Consider the following 13,170-nt stretch of genomic DNA (forward strand, 5'->3'; position numbering starts at 1 on the left):
ATAACCTGCTTTCTACGAAAATGTTTTCGAATATTATATTGTTCACAAGATCCACACAAAAAATCAAAGTAACTGATTCAAAAAAGGGTTCTGCAGCAGAAAGATTAACTCTTTTGGATTGACTGGTTAATCAAAAGTAATAAAATATGGTACATGAGTATGTGAATCCTAGAACGAAATGTCAACACTGCCAAGTTTCTGTCCAAAAATGACGGTGTGCTGAAAATACCAAATTCAATCATCCTATTTAAAATGTATGAACCACACTCACTGTAAAGAAAAACGCCACTCGTCACAAAAGTGCCAATTTGTGGTCAGAACACAGTAAATCCCTGAACCAATATAACATGAGATCTCAAACACCATTCCATCAGGAATGACATCCAAGCATGCCTGCTGTCATTAGCCCAGAAGGGAAGTATGTGACTTCCTGAAACAGTATCACACCAGGCAAAAAAAAACTGACTTTTGGCAAGACCTTTATACTAATGTACATGCTATCTTCAATGCCATTTAGCAGGCAATCACAACCCAGTTCCCGTGAAGTACACATGGTGAGGCACAAGACTGGTTAAAACATACCCAGCTCTTGCATACACATATTCGTGTACTTAAACAAAAGCATGTATTATCTCCCTGTAAATGTGTGCCTGAAAAGGACGCACTGCAGCCTCACAGTGATTTCCTCTATAAAACGATGGCGACTAGATGTACCTATGTTCCATCTCAGACAGGCATATTGCTCACTAACTCCATACTAGGTTTGAACCAAAATCATAAAGCTTTTGACTGAGGATATTTGAAGGGATCTCAGAACATTTCCTCATGCTGATTTCACCACCTGCCATCCCTTAGAGATGCCTATATTAGTCTTGCTTACAATCCTCCTACTCAGCTACACGTCATCCACAGAAGGGACATTGAATGGTCCACACTTCGAAAAACTTCCCCTCCGACATCCCAGTTATTAATCAAAGACAATGAGGGCTCTCATTAACTGCCTGCCAACCAAGGTGTGCACAATACAGTTCAACATAATGGCTCAGACTCATTGCTAGCTTGCAGAATATTTGACCAGAAAACCCACCACAGGTTGAGTAGAGAATAAGATTCAGAGAAGATTGTGAAGAGGTCGTCTAACAACTAAAAGGTTTTTGGTCACGAAGTCTACATTTTCACCAATGGGATTTAGGTCACATTAACAGACAAGACACCTCCAAGAGCCTAACCTCTAAAATATTTTGCCAATATGGATGACTCGGGACAACTTTGTTCATGTTAGATAAATACCCTCTCCAGATTAAAGGAGTCTTGAATTTCTCTGGAAAAGGTCCTACTTCACCTGTCTTTTATTAAACGTGCAGGGCTAAATATTTATGATGTACAAAGTCATAATAGAACATTATCTTGCTTTCTATTTGTATAACACGTCTGCTATTGTCATGAGCAGTCTCGGCTTCAGAGCAAGCACTGGCCTCTAGAGAGCCATGTTGCAAGCACTAAGTGTCACCATAAAGACCTCAACTAATGGTACTTACCACTGTCACTGTATCCAACCTGAATCAACAGCCTGCTTCAACAGCCTGCTTCAGCACCAGGGCCCAAGCCTCGACGCCTAGCAGCACCATCTTGTCCCAAAAATCTGAAACACCTTTTTCGGCACCGACGTTACGTTTGAAACAGGCCTGACACTCTCCCTAAAACTGCCGGAGCAGCGTGATGTCATTCATCTCTACACAGGACAGATACGTGCACGTCCCCCACAGCCAGAGCATGTGGCAGCGCAACCTAATAACAAGCCCGGCGGTCGGCGGAGCGTGGCGCGCGCGCTTGGGGGCGTGTGCGTCTGCGCTTCTCAGAAGCGCGTCCACAGACCCCGATCGCTGCGCGTGCCCCGGTCTGTCTCCCTTGAGAGGCATCACGGTAACAATAGTTCTCGTTGGCGGCAGCGCTTCGCGCTGCAACGCCAGCGAGACCTAGAAAATAGTCAGCCAATCCTAAAAACCCCAAAGAAGAAAGGGAATGGGAAATGGAAATAGAAACGGATGCCCCCCTGGCGTTGGTCATGGAGGATACCAGCACCCCATCTGAAACCACGCAGGGAGGAACGTCCCTAATAGAGCCGAGGTGAACTAATAGAGACAAGCAGCATGCGTCGGGAGCTCTATCGTGGGGTACTACAGTAACCTCTGGATTCTCAAGCGTAAAGTCAACCATCAGCAAAAACGTCCCCGAGTCTGCCCCGCATGTCACCCATGAAGGCGGCAATAAAGGCACCCCATCGACATCGACTAGGCACCACTCATGCCCAAATATTAGCAAACGGTCACTGATCACCGATTTCTTAAAGTGGCCACAAAAACCGTCAAGAAAAACCAGGACCGCAATGATCCTAATCACTTCAAACTCTCTAAACACACCAATTTCAGCAACGACATCAATGACGTTCAAAGTGAAGCCGAAACGAACACCTTTCAGGACAGGAGCAGCAAGAGTTACAACCAAAAAGCAGTAGAACTTTGGGAAACTGGACCAGATCTCGATCACGCAATAAAAAATGCAGCCCACGGCCCACAGCTTCAAACAATCAAACCCCTTTTAGAAAGTGGACATAGTCACAAAGTTAATGCCATTGAAGCACAAATACATTGCCACCCCCTCATCTCAGAACTACATCGCAGTGTCAACAACAATCGTCACTCAGCTACAATGGCAATAACAGGAACAAAGAAGCCGTCCCAACACATCAGACGAGCACAAACATCCTAAGTCCTTTCGGAAACAGACACATGCCGGCGGTGGCCCTACTCGCAGACGACTCTGTCGAAGCAAATACCAACAAGCAAGACCAATTTGCCTCACCACATTATTAATTGGATTCAGTCCATCAAAGCGGTCAGAAATCATTGTTTTTCAAGCAACACGATGACACGTTCCTTAATTTAAAAAATCTCAAACTCTCACAAGGTCACGTAGTAGCAAAAAAGGGAGAAAGCAAGTGAAATTCCGGTTTCTCTGGACTCTACGTCTTCAGAGCATCTACAACTACAGGATCAGGTAGCCAGCCCACCACCTTCTGAAGTCTGGCCGCATCTGTTAAACACCCTGGATACCATCGGTAAAGCCATGACCTACCATGCAGACAAGTTTTACGCCCAAGTGGATCTTTTAAACATTCTAGCCATCTACGTCCAGGGGGTGGAACAAAAGCTGCAAAACTTCAATGAGATGATTATGAGGGTGAAGCAAGACCGAGAAACAACTTACCAAATGAGTCACTGCCTGTAGGAAAGTGGCTCTATATATACTGTTCCCAAATAGGTACAGTCTGTATAGAGTCCACAGAGGTTTGGCAGAGTCTAAAGTTAGATATAACATTACTCCCTAAAGTGGTAGCTTGGTCGAGCAGTAAGGCAGTATCCGAGGACAGTGTAAAGCATGTGTTGTACACACTCAGTCAGCAAATGGTCTCACACACTCAAGAACTGAACTCTAGGCCAATGGTTTGTATAACAAATATATGGTTGTTTTATTTTAGAACCAACAATAGGTATCAAAAATATACTTTCTCAGAATGAGATGCTTTTGTTATATACTTTGCAAAAGACAATTGAATTGGAATGCAATAGTTACTGTTTGTTGCACTAGGCAACACAATTTCAACCACAATAATACACTGAGCTCAATGGGAATTTTATGGTATATGCAATAGATTACTCTCAGGATTACTTTTCTGGATCCTAGATTCAGCCCTGGGACAGTTCTTGGAAACAAGTGAATAAATACTTTTTAGTTACTGTTGTGATTTTTAAGCAATGTTTTGCTATTTCAAAAGTTGACACTTAGAAACTTTTTCTAATCAAATTACCAATGTTATCCTATGGAAGGAAATTCACTTAGCAGGTAAGTGGGGTTATGGTTACTTTTTCTAGGTCAGTGTTGGATCCTAGATCCAACACTAGTGTACCACCTGTAAGCAGTTGAGAAACTGCGTTTCAGTTACACAGGCGATTTTTAAGGAATATTTATAAGTTTGCAAAATCGACACAAAGAAATTTCACAGAAAAACAGTCAATGGTTTACTATGGGAGAAAATTCAAGTTATGGGTAAAGTATGTTCTTGTTACTTTTGTAATCCAGTTCTGGGCTCCTAGGTTCAGTACTGGGGCATCTATCTAAAACAGGTAAGTAATTAGGTTTTCACAGTTGGTACGATTTTTAAAGAATATTTGTAGTTTGCAAAAATCGACACAGAAGAAATGTCACCGAAAAACAGTCAATGGTTTCCTATGGGAGAAAATTGAGTAAGTGGTAAGTACGGTTGTAAGTACTTTTCAGGGTCAGTGCTGGGCACCAAGATCCAGCACTGGGATCTCTCCTAATAGCAGGTGAGTATTTCCGTTTTCGTTACTCGGTTGATTTTTGGTGAATATTTTAAAGTTTAGAAACTCCACACAGAAGAAATTTCAAGAGAAACCATTCAATGTTACCCTATGGAAGAAAAGTGAGTTATCGGCTTTTGGGTAAGTACTCGACTGGCAGAGCTGAGGTTCTGGGCATAGACTCAGGGGTCTCCCAGGGTCAGGTAAGTATAGTTGTTACACCCTCAACGGCACTGGGGCGGCCGGGTGCCAAGTGAGTTAGGCCCAATGTTATCCTATGGGAGGCAGGGGGATCTTGATTGGTGGCTGCTGACTAGCAGGGCACGCGGCTGTGGGAGCTGGGCTCCTGGTCACTTGCTCAGGGCAAATGGGGAAGTAGGTAGGAGTTGAAGTTACACTGCCAGGGCCACTCGGGCGGCTGGGTGCAGGGTGCTTTTGAGCCTTCGGGCGCTCAATGGATTGCTACGGAAAAGCTCAAGAACGAACAAAGGCTGCAAGCTCGGGGACGAAGATTCTTCAGGTTCCACCACCACTTCGAGAGGTAAGTTGGGTAGTTGGAGGATAGGTAGGTACCCAGGAGTCGGGCAAAGGGGGCCGCAGGACGCCGGGTACCTTTTGGTGTCAGGAAATTTTACCCTCTGTTGATCGCGGTTAGGGGGGGTCCCTGTTTCTGAGGCTGCAGGAGCGTCGAGGTGGATCCTTGGGTGCCGGATTCGGGGTCACAGTCGCCGGGGGGACGTCCTCGGGGTCTTTGTCAACTCCGGCACAGGCTAGACTTGGCGGGTGCAGTGTGCAGGGTTCGCGGTTCCAGGCTGATGCCAGGGGTTAGATACTTGCTTTGAGCAGAGCCACTGCTCGTGGGAGTCCCAGGTGCTCAGAGTCACAAGGTAGCCGGGGTTTGTGAGGTTGCTGGCCACAGGAGGTGCCGGGATTTAGCAGGAGCAGGTTCGAGGGTCGACAGGCCGGTAGGGCTGGGGCCAAAGCAGTTGATGTCTTCCTCTTCTTAGCAGCTGCATGGCAGGTCTTCTTTCTTCTTGATCTTCTTTGATCTTCTACCGGCCTGTCGACCCTCGAACCTGCTCCTGCTACATCCCGGCACCTTTTGTGGCCAGCAACCTCACAAACCCCGGAGGACCTGGCTACCTTTTAGCTCTAAGCACCTGGGACTCCCATGAGCAGAGGCTCTGCTCAAAATCAGCTTCTAATCCCTGGCATCAGCCCGGAACCGCGAACCCTGCACACTGTGCACCCGCCAAGCCTGGCCTGTGCCGGAGTGAACAAAGGCCACGAGGACGACCCCCCGGCGACTGTGACCCCGAGTCCGGCACCCAAGGACTTCCCTCGATGCTCCTGACGACGCCTGCAGCCTCAGAACCAGGTACCCCCCCAACCGCGATCAACAGAGGCTAAGATTTCCTGACACCAAAAGGCACCCCTGCACCGGCACCCTGTGCCCCACTCCTGGGTACCTACCTATACTGATTACAAAAGATGTTCCTATAGTTCCTCAGAAATGGAGTTGAGTCAACACGAAGGTTAATTCCAGTTTAGTACACCATGTGGAAAAGATTGGAAATCCATATGTTGGATTTGAATGCCCTCACACACCCTTGCCGATGCCGCCGTCGACGCTTTAGTCATCGTTGCCGTTGTCGACGAAGCAGTTGTCACTGTCGTCGATGGTGCCGTCGATGACGCAGTTGTGGTCGTCGTCACTGTCGTCGTCGTTCTTGTCGTCGACACTGCCGTTGACGATGCCATCGTCGACGAAGGTATAGGTTTGATAATGACCTTTATCTCACTTTTCTTCGCTGACGACGCTACTTTCTTCGTCGACGATGCCGATTTTTCCAATTTCTCTTCAGGTGAAGTAGAGGCTGGTTTTTTAAGCGTATGTTTAATTTTAAGGGGTGATTTTGAAGGCTCTGGTCTTGTCTTCTTCGAATGTTTAACCCCTGAAGCATGACCCTTACTCTCCTTTTCCTTAATTTGAGGAGATTTTGAGGGACTGCGCTCTGAAGACCCAGATGTGATCTTTTTAAGAGCCTTCTCAGGTTTTTCCCCTGAGGTATAAGCCTGAGGAGATTACCTCTCTTCTGAGACCTCCTTGAAGCAGTTGACGCCTCATCGCTGTCACTAGACACGACGTCCTTCCGGGTCTTAAGTTTTTGGAGCCAAATTAACAGTCTACCTTCACGATCCCTCAGAGTTTTATTAGAAAAGGTACGACATACCTTACACTCCTTCACCTGATGGTGTGGGTAAAGGCAGTATATACAATCTTTATGAGGGTCGTCAGTATATAACCTCTTCTTAGAACAGGTGGCACAGGCTCTAAACAAACCCTTCTTCCCCTTATCAGCCATTCTCCAGAAGATAATAGAAAAATCAGTTGAAAAATCTCCTCAATCTAGAACCAACTGTAGAATTTGAGCAGAGCTCAAAGGAGACTCCCTAGCACAACGTGCGGTAGAAAATCTGAGGGGCAGAAGGTTCCCTCAGGAGTGTTCTAGAGGGTGAGAGGCTCTGATTGGTTCAGAGACAAGTTTAGTCCTTTTTTACATAACGAAGGTTATGGGTTGCAAAGGAAAATGGGCCTAGGCCTTTTTTCAGTTTGCTATACTACTAAGCAATGCTTTTTTATGTACCGGAGACTCCCGTCTCGACGACGGGGAATGATTCAGGAATGTGAATCTATGAAAGCTCCAATACTAGTAACTCAATTTTCTCCATAGGGTAACATGGACTGGTTTCTTCTGAAATTTCTTCCAAGTGTGGAGTTTCTAAAACTTAAAATATTCACCAAAAATCAGCCGAGTAACGAAAACGAAAATATCTACCTGCTTTTAGGAGAGAACCCAGTGCTGGATCTTGGTGCCCAGCACTGACCCTGAAAAATATTCACAACCGTACTTACCAGTAACCCAATTTTCTTCCATAGGAAACCATTGACTGTTTTTCTGTGAAATTTCTTCTAAGTGTCAACTTTTAAAATAGCTAAATATTGCCTAAAAATCACAACAGTAACTAAGTCGACTTTTACCACTTGTTTCTAAGAACTGTCCCAGGACTGAATCTAGGATCCAGTCCTGGAGTTACAAAAGTAATCCTGAAAGTAATCTATTGAAAATAACTTAAAACTTCCATTGAGCTCAATGCATTATTGTGTTTGAAATTGTGTTGCCTATTGCAACAACCTGTAACCAATATTCACAAAAGTCAATTGCATATTGCAAAAGTATTTACCTAAAGCATCTCATTCTGAGAAAGTATATTTTGATACCTATTGTTGGTTCTAAAATAAAACAAGCATATATTTTTTTATATAAACCATTGGCCGACAGTTCAGTTATTGACTGTGTGAGACCATTTGCTGACTGAGTGTGTGCAACAAATGCTTTACACTGTCCTCTGATTCTGCCTTACTGCTCGACCAAGCTACCACTTTAGAGAATATGGTTATATCTAACTTTAGCCTCTGCCAAACCTCTGGGGACTGTGGACTCTGCACACACTGTACCTATTTGGGAACAGTATATACAGAACCACTTTCTCACAGGTGTCCCTCAGGGATCTGCGCTGTCCCCCCTCCTTTTCAACATCTATCTACAGCCTCTGAGTGCCAAGTTTTCAATTACACCGATGACACACAAATTATCATCCGGATTGACAACTCTCCCTCGGCCCACGCATGTAAACAAAACATACTGAGGTACAAGGTCAATTGGATCACAGCCAACTCACTCATAATGAACCCCGAAAAAAACGAAGTACTGGCCATCACCACTGGAAACAACCCATTGAGCGACCTTTTTTGGCCACAAGAGTTAAGCACTACTCCCACGCCAGCCACGGTCGTACAAAGTCTTGGCATAAAAATAGATGCCAAGCTCTCCATGTTAAACCAGATATCTACCTTGGCAGGGATATGTGTAGGCTTACCGAGACAGCTGCAGAGACTTGCCCCCCTTCTCTCATTCACGGCACTACGGATGGCCGTGTCGGCAATGATTATGTCAAGGTTGGATTATTGCAACTCTGTAAATTGGCCTTCCTGAGAAGTTGCTAACAAAACTCCAAGTGGCCATGAACGACACTTCTAGACTAATCTTCAGGCTTCCAAGGTGGGCACATTCCACCCCCTTTCTGCAGCAGCTGCACTGGCTCCCAATCAAACAGAGAGCCAGGTTTAAAGGTCTCTGCATAGCCCATAAAGCCATCTATGGCCGGGCCCCAGCCTACATTAAAGAGCGCCTCATAAACTATGTGCCAGCGTGTACCCTTCGATCGTCTGAAGCTGGCCTGTTGGCCTGCCCCCGCTTCCATACATCCTCCAAAGGCCTCTTCCACACCGATCCCACAACTCTGGAACAGGCTGCCGGAAAGCCTTCATAGGGAACCCACCCTTCTTCCATTTAGGAAAAAACTTAAAATGCTTCTTTTTGCTAACGCTTGGGGCACAACCTAGGCCAAATTTGGTGCATGCATATGCTGATTTTTTTTTTTTTTTTGTTGAAACAATTTGTATTAGTTTTCAAATCAACAATAACTGTACATTACAGCATTAGCTCCCCTGTGCCATAAAAGTAGCCCCCCTCCCACTCCCAACTCGTCCCCCCCCCCTCCCCCCCCCTGTGTCAGTGCGCCCCTGTCCCCCATTTCACCCTTGATGTGCCCCCCCGACCCTGGAGTTCAATTGCAGTCGCTCACCTCCTCTCCATATAAGCAAATCGTCCCTCGTGTGCAGGCCTCTGGTATGTGTCTGGGGGCCGCCCCCATCCCCTTCCCAACTCGATCTCCAGTTCCCCTCGCCGATCTGAAGCGCTCCCTTCTTCCTCTACCTCAGACATCAGCCCCTGGAGCTCCACTACTAACGCTTCCCATGCCCTGGCTGTCGCTAACGCTTTCTCATCGTCACCCCTCAGAGCCATCTGATGCATATGCTGATTTGGCGAGGTTAGGCTCTCTCTCATAATGCTAAGAGACCTGTCGGTGATTATGCGCTCTAGAAGTCCCAGTTAACATTAACAGGCCTTGTGTGTTTGCCATACGCAAGTGGTTTGCAGCTTGAACAGCGACTCGTTTTGCTGATGCATCAATGAGCTTAGATTCTTTGTCTGGGGGAGGTGCATCACCGGAGGTTTGTGAATTAGCTCGTTTGCGAGCTTTGGACAATACCAGGGAGTCAAGATGTAATTGTCCCTTCATAAACACAGGATCTGATGGGGAAGGTTTGTATTTTTTATCCTCTCTTGTAGTTAAAATAAGTGCTCGTACAGGGTCTTTAAAGATATCCTCTGCATGCCTCATCCTGCCTTTAAGCATAGGGAGTGATTGACTGGACCTGTTGTGGACTCAAGTGTTTCAAATAAAAAGTCTTCGTCTAAGGACTCTTTACGCAAGACCCCCAATGATATTCTGCTGCCCTAGCAATAAGTTGTTGATAAGCCATATTATCGCCTGGAGGTGATGGCTTTGCAGGATAAAGTTCTGGGTCATTATCTACTGGAGAGTCAATGGTGTAATAATTCCATGGGTCTAGAGGCAAATCGGTGTCCTCATCAATATGATCCCTATCTGGGTCTGTATGTGGAGATCCCTGAGGTGTTATATGTAAGGGTTCCTCAATTATCAATTGTGGAGAAGATGGTGTAGGTGGAGAGGGGTGTGGGGCAGGATAAGCAGGGCTAGTAGCCATGTGCTCCTCCTTTTTTAGAGGAAACTTGTGGGCAGGGTCCCCTGAAGGAAGTTTGTGTTTCGATGGTGTTTTAGCAGAATTATGTCCCATATCAGGATGAATATAAATGTTTTTCTGCTTAGGATCTAATTTGGCTTTAAGAATGTCTAACATTGGTTCTGGAGGCTCAGGGAGGCTGTCCTTGGATTTGTGCGTCAAAATTGACTTGACTTGTCCTTGGGACTGCTTCTGTTCGAACAGCCAGGTCTTGAGAAGTCTCCTGAAGGTCAGCAGGTCCTGGGTCTGTCGCAGGTGGATGGGGTGGGTGTTCCAGTCTTGGCAGCGAGGTGGGAGAAAGATCTGCCGGTGGTGGTCGTTCGGTGGATGCGTGGAACGGTGGCGAGGGCGGCGGATCGAAGCTGGCGGTTGCGAGTGTAGAAGGTAAGACGTTTGTTGAGGTATATTGGTCCGGTGTCGTGGAGTGCTTTGTGAGCGTGGGTGAGGAGCTTGAAGGTGATCCTCTTGTTGACAGGGAGCCAGTGCAGGTCTCTCAGGTGGGCAGTGATGTGGCTGTTGCGGGGATGTCGAGGACGAGGTGTGCGGAGGCGTTCTCTGTATGCGTTGAAGTCTTTTCTGGAGTTTGGCCGTGGTTCCCGCATAGAGGGCGTAGCCGTAGTACAGCCTGCTGGTGACGAGGGCTTGGGTGACCGCCCTTCTGGGTCCGGTAGGGATCCATCTGTAGATCTTGCGAAGCATGCGGAGGGTGTTGAAGCAGGAGGAAGAGACGGTGTTGACTTGCTGGGTCATTGACAGTGATGAGTCCAGGATGAACCCCAGGTTGCGTGCGTGGTCGGTGGGTGTTGGCGCAGCTCCCAGCGAGGCCGGCCACCAGAAGTCATCCCAGGCAGAGTAGTTGGAGCCGAGGATGAGGACCTCCGTCTTGTCAGAGTTCAGTTTCAGGTGACTGTTCTTCATCCATTCAGTGACGGCCTTCATTCCTTCGTGGAAGTTGGTTTTGGCAGTGGCGGGGTCCTTGGTGAGGGAGAGGATCAGCTGGGTGTCGTCGGCGTATAAAACGATGTTGAGGTCGTGCGATTGGACGATATTGGCAAACGGTGTCATGTAGACGTTGAAAAGGGTCGGGCTGAGGGATGATCCTTGGGGTACGCCGCAGGTGATCTTGGTGGCTTCGGATTGGAATGGAGGGAGGCGGACTCTCAGGGGGGATTTCTATTTATAGTCATAAGCGCTGAATAAAATAGCAAGCCCATCCGCAGATAACGTGGTGGAGTCGTCAGAGGATAATGCAGAGAAGTTTAGCAAAGAAATTACTGAGTGAAGCCTGCCTTACTTGAGAGTCTGCTCTAGCATCAGAATCTAGGCAGTAGTGCTTGATGAATGTATGTACCGATTTCCAGGTAGCTGCTTTCCAGATCTCTGGAATGGGAATATGGTGCAAAATCGCTGCAGGAGCTGCCCTCACTCTAGTGGAGTGTGCCTTGGGTTTAGCTGGAAGACTCTTGTCAGCTTTTTGGTAGCATAATAAAATGCAAGACACTATCCATCGCAAAATGGATTGTTTGGGATTAGCTAGCCCTGTACGGACTGGACCATAGTTGATACATAATTGGTCTGATTTGAGGATGGCCTAAGTTTAATCTAAACAAAATTTCAGAACTTTTCAAACATCCAGGGAAAGAAGGGTTCTTTCCGCTGGAGTACAGGGATTCAGAAAGAAAGTAGGTAGAGAGATTGTCTGGTTGACATGAAAATACTATACAACTTAAGGGAGGAACTTTGGGTGAGTTCTCATTACCAATTTGCTTGAATGGAAAACAGTATATGGTTCATGAGAACAGTGAGCTCGGATCTCACTAACCCTCGGGCTGATGTTATTGCCACAAGGAAAGCGGTTTTCCAAGACAAATGTTGGAGAGATGCCTTGTGTATCGGTTCGAATGGAGCCTGCATAAGGTGTGAAGGACTACATTAAGCTCTCAGTGAGGGGAAGCACGTCTGATGGGAGGAAAAACCTTCTTTAAGTCCTCTAATCTTTGATTACAGGGATTCTGAAAGAAGAGGTTTGCGACGGACATTTCCTGTAGCCAGTCAAAGCTGCCAGGAGAACTTCTATCGAAGAAAATTGAAAAACACATTTTGCCAAATGGAGTAAGTATGGAAGAATAACATCTGTTATGTGAGGACGGACTGCAGCAGCAGCATGTGCACTGTGTGAGGACGGACTGCAGCAGCAGCAGCATGGGCATTGTGTGAGGACGGACTGCAGCAGCAGCATGTGCACTGTGTGAGGACGGACTGCAGCAGCAGCAGCATGGGCATTGTGTGAGGACGGACTGCAGCAGCAGCAGCATGGGCATTGTGTGAGGACGGACTGCAGTAGCAGCAGTATGTGCACTGTGTGAGGACGGACTGCAGCAGCAGCAGCGTGTGCACTGTGTGAGGACGGACTGCAGCAGCAGCAGCATGGGCATTGTGTGAGGACGGACGCAGTAGCAGCAGTATGTGCACTGTGTGAGGACGGACTGCAGCAGCAGCGTGTGCACTGTGGGAGGACGGACTGCAGCCGCAGCATGTGCAATGTGTGAGGACGGACTGCAGCAGCATGGGCATTGTGTGAGGACGGACTGCAGTAGCAGCAGTATGTGCACTGTGTGAGGACGGACTGCAGTAGCAGCATGTGCACTGTGTGAGGACGGACTGCAGCAGCAGCAGCATGGGCATTGTGTGAGGACGGACTGCAGTAGCAGCAGTATGTGCACTGTGTGAGGACGGACTGCAGTAGCAGCATGGGCATTGTGTGAGGACGGACTGCAGTAGCAGCAGTATGTGCACTGTGTGAGGACGGACTGCAGCAGCAGCGTGTGCACTGTGGGAGGACGGACTGCAGCCGCAGCATGTGCATTGTGTGAGGACGGACTGCAGTAGCAGCAGCATGTGCACTGTGTGAGGACGGACTGCAGTAGCAGCAGTATGTGCACTGTGTGAGGACGGACTGCAGCAGTGTGTGCACTGTGTGAGGACGGAGTGAGGCAGTGTGTGCACTGTGTGAGGATGGACTGCAGTAGTAGCAGTATGTGCACTGCGTGAGGA

The 13,170-nt window shown here is 47.4% G+C and overlaps 1 protein-coding gene across 1 annotated transcript in view; it reads right to left on the minus strand.

The window, feature by feature from the left end:
- Nucleotides 1–13,170, minus strand: part of CIC (capicua transcriptional repressor) — a 786,494-nt gene that overhangs the window by 57,459 nt on the left and 715,865 nt on the right. The window lies entirely within an intron of this gene.

The sequence above is a fragment of the Triturus cristatus genome, chromosome 7, assembly GCF_964204655.1.
Source record: "Triturus cristatus chromosome 7, aTriCri1.1, whole genome shotgun sequence".
Classification (NCBI taxonomy): Eukaryota; Metazoa; Chordata; class Amphibia; order Caudata; family Salamandridae; genus Triturus; species Triturus cristatus.